The 12,887-nt window shown below is 39.0% G+C and overlaps 1 protein-coding gene across 2 annotated transcripts in view; it reads right to left on the reverse strand.

Moving 5' to 3' along the window:
• Nucleotides 1–12,887, reverse strand: part of KIAA1328 (KIAA1328 ortholog) — a 180,347-nt gene that overhangs the window by 93,477 nt on the left and 73,983 nt on the right. The gene's annotated exons all lie outside the window — the stretch shown is intronic.

Genomic DNA, 12,887 nt, shown 5'->3' on the forward strand with positions numbered 1-12,887 from the left:
CGGTCCTCTAATGGAGCATCCTCTCCTTACTGCAGTGAAGTTTTAAGTGTAAATCAATAACTGAGGTCACTGAAAACTTTTTTCTTGCAGATTGCAGTGAAGTCACCCTCTAAGAAAGCTCTGACAAAGAGAACGGTGCTTAATGAATTTTTCAGTGGTCCTTATACAAGGATGGAGCATTGCAGGAAGAGGTGAAAGGAGAGGACGTTTGCTCAGGAAGCCTTGTAACAAGGCCACGGTGACAAATCATTACTCCCAGAACACTGCTCAAGGAAATGTAATGCTGCCGTTTTCCAAATGCTTGGTTATAAAACCTTTCACACATACAATATTTAAAACCATGAATTACCTTTGAGAATGTATCCAAACATCTAACAGTATCAAGTCATGGTAATGGTTATCTGTTTATAGGTCAGGAGGGCAGTAAATTATTGCAATGGAAAGTAGTAAAGCCTACATTGTACTTAGTTGTGCTGTTTAACAGGTGATACTGAAAAGTAGGTGATGCATGGAAACTTCAAGTTTTTATAGCTCCTGCCTCAATTTGAACTCACTTATATAAAGATGTCACATTTTTAAACATTTAAAAGTCAAATTGTCTGGAGAATAGATTCATATAAAATTTATTTTCAGAAACCGATATTTAGCCTACTGCTATTAGAGTTGATTGCTCTTATGTATAAGCTTTATTCAAGTTTCTACAGGTTTGAAAATACAAAGACTGACATTTCAGATCCCATACTCAAGTGTGTCATTAAACAGAAATTGAAATGGGAACATTTCCACTTTCTCAGAAATACTCAGTTCGTTAGGGTGATAACTACACTAACTGCCTTTGAGTTTTTGTGAAGCTACTAAATATGACTCTCCTTCAACACAGACAGGAAGGAGGAGTTGCAATGGCAAAAGAAAAAGCCTGAATTGGTGTCTCAGCCTTACCCAGCACAATATGGCCTGAGAATTCAATAGTTTCAAAGCCCTGCCAAAATAGCTATTTGTAAGTGGCTAATGGCAAAAATGTTTCATTCTGTTTATGTCAAAGACATGTTTGTCAGGTGCTGGACAGCCAGACAAATCAGGGTCTAATTACTTCAGTCAATTCCCTCCATTTTATCCTTTCAGTCTACAGTGAGTTATTAAAACATCAGAAATAAAATGCTACCAAGACAGCAATAAGGGAAATAAGATGTCAGAACTCTATTAACAATGGCATTTTCGGAAAGCAATGTAAATAGAAATTCAAATTTATGCAAGAAATATATATCAGTAAGTAATAATATAATCATCCTGCATTTATCTTTAAAGCAGCTTTCATCTCCAAACCATAAAAAAAGGCTTCAACATGCTGGCATTGTGATTTCTTTTGAATGCTGACCATCACTCAGATTCGGGTCTGTGCTATGCCTACCTAGGAAAAGAGAATATTGGTCCCCAACCCAAATACTACAGTTGTACAAATAACAGTATGTGAATAATAATTTATTCCACCCTTGACATTTAGCCAGCTCAGAGAGAACGTGTGACAGTTAAGCAGTTGTAAGATAAAAAGAACCGGAAAATGCCACATTCAACTGAAATGACAGGAAATATTTAGGCAGACAGAATGTAATAAATTTGGCAGACTTATGGGAGTTTAATTGCCCCTTTGTGAAAAGGGATAAATACATGTAAAAACCGTAACTGCAAGAAGTTTCTGGGAGGAACAGCTTTCTGTTAGGGGTATCTAAATCTTTCTTACGTGAATAGGACCACCAAAGAAAGAAGTTTCCTCGGCACATGATCGTGCTATTACAGCTGTGGCTCCTGACTTGGCTTTGTGCAGGCACCACGAGGAAAGTGGCCTCCAGCCCCAAAGGGCCTGTGACACCATACCAGCAATGCCTCAAGCTTACTGTGGCTCATATCTGTTAGCACGGATAGCAAGACGTTTCCAGCTTCATACAACATCTGCCTGCCCAAACAACTGAACCTCACTTGCTCTCAGAAGACAGTAGCATAGTCCATTTTCTGTCCCTATCACTTTGAAGCGACTCATCTAGCATGGGGTCTGGGACATCTCCCTTTAGATCTCAACTCAGGTGCCTCAAACCCTCCTGTTCATGGACCAATAATACAAAACGCTGTATTAACAGTGCTGGAAATGAAATGTGTTGATTTCACCAGGACACCTACTGGATAAGGACAGGTTTTTAGGCTAGCTTTGCGTTCACTTTTTTTTTTTTTTAACAAAACAACCTGCTCGCCATTTTACAATGCTTCTGACATTTCAAAACATTTTCATAATACTCTTAATGTCAGTAAAAGGAGTATCTTGATATTTGAACCACTAATGAGTATTTCAGATCAAGATACCGAGATTTAACCTGAATCATCAGTAGAATTCAAGTCATCTTCTGCAAGCGTCTCTCATCTTCACCCTTGTGTTCTGCAGAAGGACCCAAGTCTTTCTGAGGCTGTTGCACACAGTGGTACAAAGAACGTTTCAAGAATTAACTTTCTAATATATTGGCGTTCACTGAGTTACTTAGCCTGAGTAACAAGGTACCAAAAACAAATTTTCTGTGCTCCTCTACACTTACTTCCAGAGCTATAAATAAGCCTGTTGTCACAATGATAGCACTTTGGTTAAGCCATTAGAATAGAATTAATGCTTAAAAAGCAGCTGATAAGAATGCATAGATGTGTGTCTAGCTAATAGAAGGCTCCGGTGTTTTCTCCTCATGTTTTACTTGCAGAACTGCCGACTCTTCATTTCAGATTATGTGATCCCTTTTATCTCTGATGAATAAACACGCCCGTGAAGGGAATCATACAATATGTGTATCTGCCCTGTGTCATACAGCATTGGAGGGTTCTCCCCACATTAAGCACTCGTTCTCCCTAGCACAGCAATCAGAAAGGCTGCCTTATTACACAAATTAACTTATGTACAGAGAAGTCCCAAAATAGCTGAGCTCTCCTTATGGTATCTCCAACTCATACATTTTAAATGCGCTGAGCTTACATGCTCTAACAAGTAGTGGGCATCATATGCTATACAAAGAGCATGAAACTAAGCCAGACAGTAATTAAAAAACCCAATGGCAAGAGATGCCACAGAACAGAATTAGACACCAATTCAAGAGCTTGCCAGCCCTCAGCAACTTGGTAGACCACAGCAGCAGTCCCAGTCTCACCTGTATGCAGAATTCTTATGGTCAGCAAAACTAATGAAAAATATTAATCAAAACATCTCACGTCCCTTTATTGACAGTCCCATGACTAAAAGAAAAAACACAAAGGCCTAAATATTTAATGACCATTCTCTATCATTCCTTCAACTAAAAGAGACTTACACTAGAGGTATCACTGGCTCTGATTTTACCAAAAGCTTCAGAAAGTAGAAAAAGGGCCAAAGATAACATTGCAAAAAGCTACTGTCTGTGAGTGAATTAGAATGTTGACGTGTCAGAAAATTTATACAAAACAAACAAAACAACAACAACAACAACAAAAACAACAAACAACAAACAATTCAAACTGGCACTTTTTTCTTTGTTAAGATTTAGAAAAAATAGAAATTAATGCAGTTTCACAGCCATAGATGGTACACTACTCAAAGCCTGCCTACAGGTTTATCAAGTGAAGTATGAATGTTGAACTTGTGCTGAGGCTTCAGTCATAGGTTTGTGTCTTCATCAGGTGCCACATACTGGTTTGAGAAACAAGTTATTTACAAGTCAACCAGTTTGCATACACATTCACATGATGTTTTGGCATGCTCCCAGGCACAGAGAACAGGAAGGTTTTTGCAGTAGCAGTGCTGGTAAGGTACACAAGCAGGCTCTTCCATGTGTACATGAATGCAGCCAAGTCAACAGCGCTGTGCAGCCCAGGTCTTCTTTTCCTCTCAACCACAAAGGCTCTAGGGTCTCAAATGCAGAGTACACACACTTAACTCAAAAGTTACAGACAAAAGTAACTGAGCTGTCTCCTTCAACTCCACATGTAAATATATGTAGGGACATTGTGAGGGCACTAACAGCTACCCGCAAACCACAACTTCCAAATCACAGAGTGCTCAACTGAATGAGCATTGAATGACAAATATCCAAGGAAGATTTGTGCCAAGAAGTTGCAGTAGCAGTGGAGCACCATGGAAATAAAGGTTTATGTTATGAAGATATGGATCTCAGGAAGAGAAGCATTCTCCACAGCTACCACCTGAAATTTAGAAGAGCTCACAGGTTACTCTACCCTTGCAGTCAACCAAGTTCATTTAATTTAGTTTTGCAACCATGAATATGAACGCCTCCTGATTCATACGGCCTTCTTGGCATGACAGCAAGTAAAAGCATTTCTGCTGAGACTTAGAAGTAACGTTAGCTTGCAAGAGCGTGTTCTTGACTTAGCCTGGAAAAGCCGCTAAGGTCCTCACATCATGGCGAAAAGTCCTCCATCTCAAGTTTGAGAACAGAGACATTCATCAGATGTACTGTAAGCTGACAGCCTTCAACTAAGGTACTGTTATTCATGACACGACTCTAAAAATAAAGAAGAGTTTTTGAGGTTGCATGTTGGAAAACAGAAGTCATTCTGCAAGTTTGCTTGTCCTTTTCCAGCCAACAGGATACTGCTGCTTAAGGAGAGGGGAACAGATGGGGAAAGACGCAGCATGGAATCAAATTTAGCTATTGTGGACTGATTAGAAATGACTTTATTTCAATCTCATGGTAATCTAGACCTCAGAGATAAGTCAGAGAGTATAACTTATTTCTCCTACTTCAAGTTCTAGGAAGTGGCTCTGCCACACTAAGAAACCAAGCACCTGCGTGGCTAGCCATTACATAAGTTTCAGACTGTCAACCTTCCTGCACAGACAAAAAAAAAAGTAATTTATCTCTGTCTGTGCTCATGAACCATCATTAGTCAACAACAGCAATGTAGTCTGCTTGTCTTTTTCCGCATACATTCCAAACTCTGAAAAGAAACACACATTACAATAAACCTGACTGTTGAGCATTTCAGACATTACTGGCATCACCTTAATAGATGAGAATGAAAAAACTGTTTTGAAATAAAATTTAGTGCATTAATTGGATCAGAGATCAGACTGTTCTAAACCATAAACACATGCACGATGCATGCAATCTTGCATTAAGCTTGCCACAGATGCACATTTGGAGATGACACCACATCAGATATATTCAGCTTACGCAGACATATGATCTGTCTCAAGAATTCAAAATTTGTCCCATAGTGGGTAGAATCCAAGGAGGAGAGTCCAGTGGAGTCTTTGTAAATTTCAAATGGCAAGCTGTGCATCAGACAAATTTCAGTTTGAACTTCTTGTAGCTCAAAATGAAAAACTCAAGCTAGATCCTAGGGAACTAACTTAAAGAGATATTTCTGCAGGCAATCAACCTGGTACAGACAGATAACAAATTTCCACCTCCTCAGCTGAAAGAAAATTACAGCCATGGCTCTCATGAAAAATCTTTCTGTCTATGAAGACCTACCTTGAGTGCTCTGGATAGATAATCACCTGGCCTTCCTTAAACAAAGTCTTTTCTAATTAAATAACCTGATCAACTCACAAAAAAAATTGTGCTTTGCAGGCAAAAGATGGCAACCAATGTCTCTTTCAATACAAGAGGTCTGCTCTGAAAGTAATGCCTCATATTTCATTATGTTGGCAGTATGGCAACAGAGATTGAATGTTCCAGCCAATATTCCATTATGTTTTGTTGCCATGGGACAGATCACAGCAGAGGGATGGTCCAACAAAATGGACTGACACGGAAGTGCAGTGTTGGAATACTGTCAACTTTGCACTACATAAATGTTCACACAGGAACAAAAAGAACAACCATATGTAAGTTTAACAGGAGCTATTGAACCAACATGAGGCTGAAGGTGACAGTTTTCTGGATCAAATCATTAACGGTGATGAGACGTGTCAGCTCTCTGGTCTTCTGACTTCCATCCATTCAGGCAAGTGAAAGATAGACAGTGTGGGCAACGTTTTCCTAGGAACAACATCATCATAGCACCTGTGAAACAGTGCATCACTCCCAATGATGCAGACTATTATAAGCATGGTGTGCAGGCTCACGCTCATCCCTGGCGAAAAAGCATAGGTGGTGACTGTGTTGAAAAAATAGTATTTTGTAGATGAGAATTTTTTGTACCAAATAGTGTTTTTGTGTTCTCTGTAGCTTCCATGGAAACAAATAGGAGGTATTCCTTTGTGTAACCTACATTATAATCACTATTACAAACTTCTGAATAAAGTTATCTAGGTTGTGTAGTCCCAGATGAGTTTACAGTAACTCTAATAATTTCCATATTAAGAAATAAAGGCCCAGTTGTAGAACTACTGCTACTAGCTCAGAAGCACTTTCTCTTCATACTAAAACAGGTTTTCACCTGAGGATCTTTCTTAAAGAGGAATGAATAAGTGAGAACAGAGTGGAACTATACAAGAATTCTGTCTGTAAGGGAACTCTGCAAGTCATCTTGTCCAAATCCACCTGAATGTCTCCAATACTAGTTTTCAGGAAGCTGGGAAACTCAGGAATGTAACGTAATGTTAATCATAACATACAGGACTTGGCATGCTTGGAGACATGCAAAAAACATGTTTTATTGACTACCTGAAACTGGAGAATCAGGGAAGTTGGATGCACATGAGCAACCAGTTGGCAATCTCAACATTCAAAAAAATACAAAGACAGCAGAATCAAAGGCATCTACATAGGTCAAACGGACTACGCTAATAAACGTACCAGCATACTGCTAGGCGGCTGGCACATTTGCTTGACAGTGGTAAGAACATGTATAGCTAACTCCACAAAGCAAAGGGCAAAACAGGAGATAGTTTCCTCAAGATGTGCAGCATATTACAATATTTGTGACTGAAAATAACATTCTAGCTTTCATTGACAAAGCTTCACCCACACTTAAAAAGGAGATGCAGCAGATGCTGATGAGCACGGTCGTAAAACTCTCTCCCAAGAACCACAGTGGGGGATAAAGTGAAGAAACTGTTATATCTAAGTTTCAGAAGTGTCCTCAAGGACAGGAGGTCCTCAAGTGACAGAGAAGGAACTTCTCATCTGACAACAGCTGCAATATGAGCAAAAACTTATGAGGTCAAGAGAATGTTTTGCTAGAAAGGAAGGCATTGCCTTCTTTCCAGATTTATCCTTCAGCAGAAAAATACATAGCTGATATGAATGTCCACCTAAGGAGAAGATTTCCATAGGAGGTATATGAAACTGAAAGAAGAGTCTTCAAAGTAGAAGAAGATCAAAAAATCAAGAGACTAGAGACAAGCTTGACTAAAGACAACAGAAGAATAGCAAAGAGAGAGTGATGTAGATCTCAAGCTCAGACCTCACTTAAGCAGTGAGCTGAGAGTAAATCACTTACTAATGCAGCATCATTCACAGCATGCCAGCAGACAGGGCTTTTTCAGTGCCCCATGGTCCTATTATAGCATGGCTTTCCAGGGGATTGTGTGCAGATGTAGTTATACTGTCAATGTTAGCAATAAACAGATATTTCAGTATTGATGTTTCCTTTTAGTTTAAATATTTATGTTTTCTTTTAGTTTAAATATTTATGTTCATCTGCATTTCTGTCGGGTGTTAGCACGTTTTTAACCCAGACAGGTAAATCCAGTAGGACTTCGTAACCTATAGGTGAAAAGAAAATACATGACTTTTTTCCTTATACATGGTATCCTGTTCCAGATTCTAAATCTGAAATATCACTAAGCACTTAGAACACACATGAAGAAGCTCCCAAACCTTAATGTTCACTGCAGAAAACAGGATGAGGATAAAAAGCATTATCTCCCTTTCATGGATAGAAGAGGTACAGAAAGTGATCAGAGGATTTGCCAAAAGTAACACAGGTAAGGCAAGGCTACTCCCAATATTTACTCACGCTAAACTTTCTCTTCGTCTGGCCTCCTAAAATTATTCCAATACCCTTGCGTTCACAGTCAAATTAATTCTTTATTTATTATCCCAGTTCTCAAGTATATTTCAGATAGGCTCATCCATTGTTCCTGCGCAGCTGGGTAAACAGACAAAGTAAATTCTATCATGCAGGTTTACCTTATAACACTCAAAACCCTTTGCATATGTGGGATTTTTTTCTTTCAGGGAACAAAGATTGTATTTAGAGGTGACCCACACTGAAGGAAGAGGAATGGAGAAGTCTGGGCACAATCAGAAAGGCTTCTGAAGATTGCTTTTTTCAATATTCTTATCAAAAGAAAACACAGAACTAATATTTGAAGCTTTAGTACATAATTGCCCTTATTAAGGCAAAAAATGGCAATGATATGGACATGAATTTTAGTCACAGACATGAAAAGAATGCAAGACTTCCTTTGGAGTTAACTGTGAAATGACACTCTAATTGTGTAAACAGTGTTTAGGATGAAAAAGTGACTCATAAGAAGGAAAAACATTATTAAAAAAAAAACAGTATCAAAAATATAGACTCCTCCCCAAAAGCTAGCCATCTTTACGTTTTACAATTTTCCCAGCACAGAGCATAATTTTCTGTATGCTGCTGGCACTGTGCTTAGTACACAATAGTACCCCCTTCCTGACAAGGGCCCCTGGCATTACCGAAATACGAACACTAACCAGGAGACAGACAATAGTGTATATGGGAAGGGGAAAGAACAAATATCCCATCAAAAATGCACTGCTGATACACCATTCCGTCTACAATCACACTCCACACCTATTACATTTCTACATACAAGAGGAAGAACTGCAACTTGAAACACATTCAACAAGAATCTGTGTAAATCTAGGAAGTTAGCAGATGTGTTGATAATCTTCTACAAATAAGAAACAAAAGCTGCCAGCTGTACTAGTAAATTCAAAGATTAATAGGCAATGCTGAGACAACAGATATTATTCTTCTTTCAGGCAAAGTAGCTCCAGAATTTGGGTCCTGTAAAAACTCAAACTCCTGCCCAACCCTTATGAATCAAATCCTGCCAATGCTGCAGAACACCTACACCAGCCAGAAACTTGCCAAAGTAAACTGGATTATTGCCATGATTTGAGATGGCAGTGCAGCAGCAACTGTACAAGTAAGTCAGGCCTGATAACCTAGAACAAGGACAATTCTCTTTTCATCTCCACATAAAGCTTCTGAAAATGGCAAAGATGGAACAGTTGAGAGCTACAGAAAGAACAGCTAAAAATCACTCTTGACAGAAGAGATTTAACTGCATTTTATTATGTATGGTATCTTCTATTAACTTTGGGGCAGAAGCCTGTTGTTCAGTAGAGCTCTTCACTTTCCTTACACAAGAGCTATCTCTTTGAATCTGTATGAGTCAACTTTAGTAACCACTTCAATATTCACTTTGCAATTAATGCTTCTTTTTATGGGTTGGTAGAAGGTAAACCAATTTCAGTTCAGCTTCTAGGTATTGAATTTATTATAAAAAGTTATGTACTTAAAACTCCTATAATGAAACCAGAGGCATCATGAGATATTAACCTAGAGTTAATGCTGAGAAGGCCAGTTTGAATAATTCAATTCATGTCACCTTAAGTATCTTTTCAAATGGAATTAACTTTATCTCACAAAAAAAGGAAGCCCCATGTTCCAGTTACTGATTATTGACTTCACGAGAGTCTGTCTTAAATCATCTCACCACCATTTTCCCCACATTTTTATTTCACTACTACCAGAATACTTCTTTAAATTTTGAGAAGCAATATCAGCTCAGAGGAAAACGTGCTTTCAGAATAATTGTTACCTTTATGTGATGCTAAAACAGACAAAAGCAAAAGCGAACACCAAAGTGGCTGCATTAGTTCAATCCAGCTAGGAACTAGGACTGCATTTCAGCCACGTGTGCAGAGCTACAGCAATCACTTCCCTCCCATACGATCCCATCTTTCTGCAACAATGCCACAGCAGTTCGGTAACACTGCAGTCCTCCTGTCTTGTTAACTGCCTTATTGCAACATCGAAGCCAAGCATCTAAACACCAAAAAGAAATGCTTTCAAATTCCTACCTAAAGCTAGGGAAAGGGACAGCTCTTGGTCAGCATTATTGAACAGAAAGAACAAGGGAGTCAGAGAGGCAAAAAGCAAGCGATGACCAGATAGATACACATGTAGCATTAGGAATGAATTAAAACAAACAAGTAGAAAAAGGGGGAAATGAACAGAAACATAACAGGCAGAACAAAGAGGTGCTTCGGTACACAGTATAACCATGCAGTCCCATCTTTCTGCAAGACACTGGAAAAATCAGAGCAACATCTTGCTCTGAGACGCAGGTGCCCCTGTAACATCGACCCGAAATAGAAAATGTTGATTACCTCTCCTAGACAGTTCAAAGTAGTGAAAGCTAGGTAGCAAGCTAGCATCCATTGATTTAAAGCTAGACAACAGCCAAGATTTCCTTGGCTCAGTCAAAACAAACAGGGAAAAGATTCCCCATGGTCAAGGATTCAAGCTCAGGAAGGCTTCCTTTTGCATAAACAAGATGGACCTTCTCAAACTTTAGCTTAAAATAAATAATATTGAGAGCATAAAAGCTTCAGCAGGGCAAAGAGAGCTGCAGTGAGCAGCACTTGGAGTAAATTGAAAGTTCTTGGGGTCTTCTCCCCATTTTTTACCTCCCTGAAATCCCTGTATGCTGTGTTCCTGTGACATTCTCCCATGAGGCAGGACACCTAAATGCAAACCCTGTGCTCACCTAAACTACAGTTAAGACAACACTCAAACAGAACAAAGAGAGACCAACAATGATCCTAAGAATTCACAGTTCAGTTAAGACAACTGACAAAAGACAGAACCAAAAAATTGTATGTAAATAGTACAGTCATCCAAACACCAGCCTACCAGGTTTGGTTTTGATAGCTATGATGTAAAGGACCATGCAAAGGAAACAACTGAAGCCGTGAAGCAGGACTGTGAATCTCTCCACATTTGAGCTGTGAAGAGAAACAGCATGAAGTATCTGTCTAAAAGAAGAAAAAAAAAAGAAAAATGCAACAAATACCAAAGCAACATATACTGAAGAAATAAACTCCATGTCCACCAGGATTACATAGAAGATAAATTTGAAAAGGAAAGCTAGAAAGATTAGAAATATTTTGCAAGCTGTAAGACAGGCTGGTTGAAGCATGTTTTGACAATTTCTATCTATGCCTACAAAGCTTTGCACAAAGCAAGAGGGCTACAGTAATTTCAGACCAGTTAGCCTGGAACTGTAGACTCGGTAACCGTAAATGAAATGTCAAGACAAACCTAGAAATAATATATGAATTTGCATTTGTGGACAAAAGTATCTGCAAGTATAAAGAAAAGAAATAATGGGATCGAAGATTAGCTTGATAGAACTTGCACATGAAGTCAGAAAACAAGCTCAGAGAAGTCTGTGTATACACTGACAGCACTTAGGAAGACAGAAAAAGGAGAGACAAACATGGATTGCTGTACTTCAGATGTTGATTTGACAGTTAATAGGCTGAAGGCTTCCTGCTATATACATCTAAACATTAGTACTTCCGTGGGATTAGACCGTATACCTTTGTAGCATGCATGCCTAGTACAAGTCACACGTATTTTAAGATGAAAGGCTAAAGGTGAAAGATTTCTAGCAGAATCCAATCCCAGGGAAGTAACAGCATCACCCCAAAATCAGCTGCCAAGACTGCATGGGCTCTTCTGGGTGGCTCTCCATCAGGAAACCCAGGGAGCTGTGTATCACAGAGAGGAACACGAGCACCGTTCATTCTCAGAGAAAATAAAGACCCTTATTTTCAGCTCAAAAACATCACAAAATGGATAGCAGACAAACATACAAAAGAATGGGAACAAAATGCTTGTAAAAGCTAGAAGCCTGACAAACAGCAACATATTTTTTAAAAACGCATAAAGCACAATTCCTGCTGCCAACGAAGACAGTACTGCTACCTCCTGAACAGAATTAAAATTGTAGTTCTGCCTCCATGGGCTTCTGAGCAGTAGGATCTGCCTGTGCAATTCTGTTAGCAGGTACTACAGAGAGGACAGAGTCAGGCCACCTTCTGAATGCTATGCTGGTGTCTTCACCTCCAGCCATGGTAGAAGTCTGTAACACTCATCAGGAAAAGAAAGATTCAAGCATACAAATCATAAACAGGCATGGTCTGTTTTAGGTAGGATAGACTCTGAATGGAGATGCACTGATGGAAACTACTGAAAGACAACAGCGACTAAAAGCATCAGGTAGAGATTGCATAAATTGCTTTAATTTCCAGGGCATCATCTGCTATCAGCAGGGATACAAATCAAGTACCTAGTTATCAGAAAAAAAAACCTCTCAGGCAACCATGTTTTCAAGTCTTTGTGCATATACATCTGAGAACCATTTTACCACTTAATTTAACACGTCGTATCTCCAGTCAATGTTTTCTGGTTTTAAACGGCATATATAATTATGGGTCTTCTATAAACAGCTCAAATCAGATGGGCTGCCTTACAGGCTTGAGAAAGTTCTTATTGACCAAACACATCATCTGTAATCTCCTTTTCAGTCATCAAAAGCTACAGTGAAAATTTAAAAGGCTGTATCTATAGTGACTGCAATTATTTCACTGCTTAAGAAACAGAAGGGAAGAAAACAGGGGAGCATCTTTTTCCTCAGCAAAAGCATGCATTCCAATGGTTTCTACTGCATTACAACACGGTCAATTAACTTCACCCATTTCATTGATCCAAAACTTGCTTCCTTTTTTGTCTTCCTGCAATCCACGCATTAAGGGAAGGCCATGGGAAACCAATCACAGAACAGTTATCAGCACTGAACAATACACGACAACACAATTCAGTTTTAGTTCTAGGAAAAGAGAAAAAATGTTGTGGAG

This window comes from Lagopus muta, chromosome Z (assembly GCF_023343835.1).
Source record: "Lagopus muta isolate bLagMut1 chromosome Z, bLagMut1 primary, whole genome shotgun sequence".
Lineage (NCBI taxonomy): Eukaryota > Metazoa > Chordata > Aves > Galliformes > Phasianidae > Lagopus > Lagopus muta.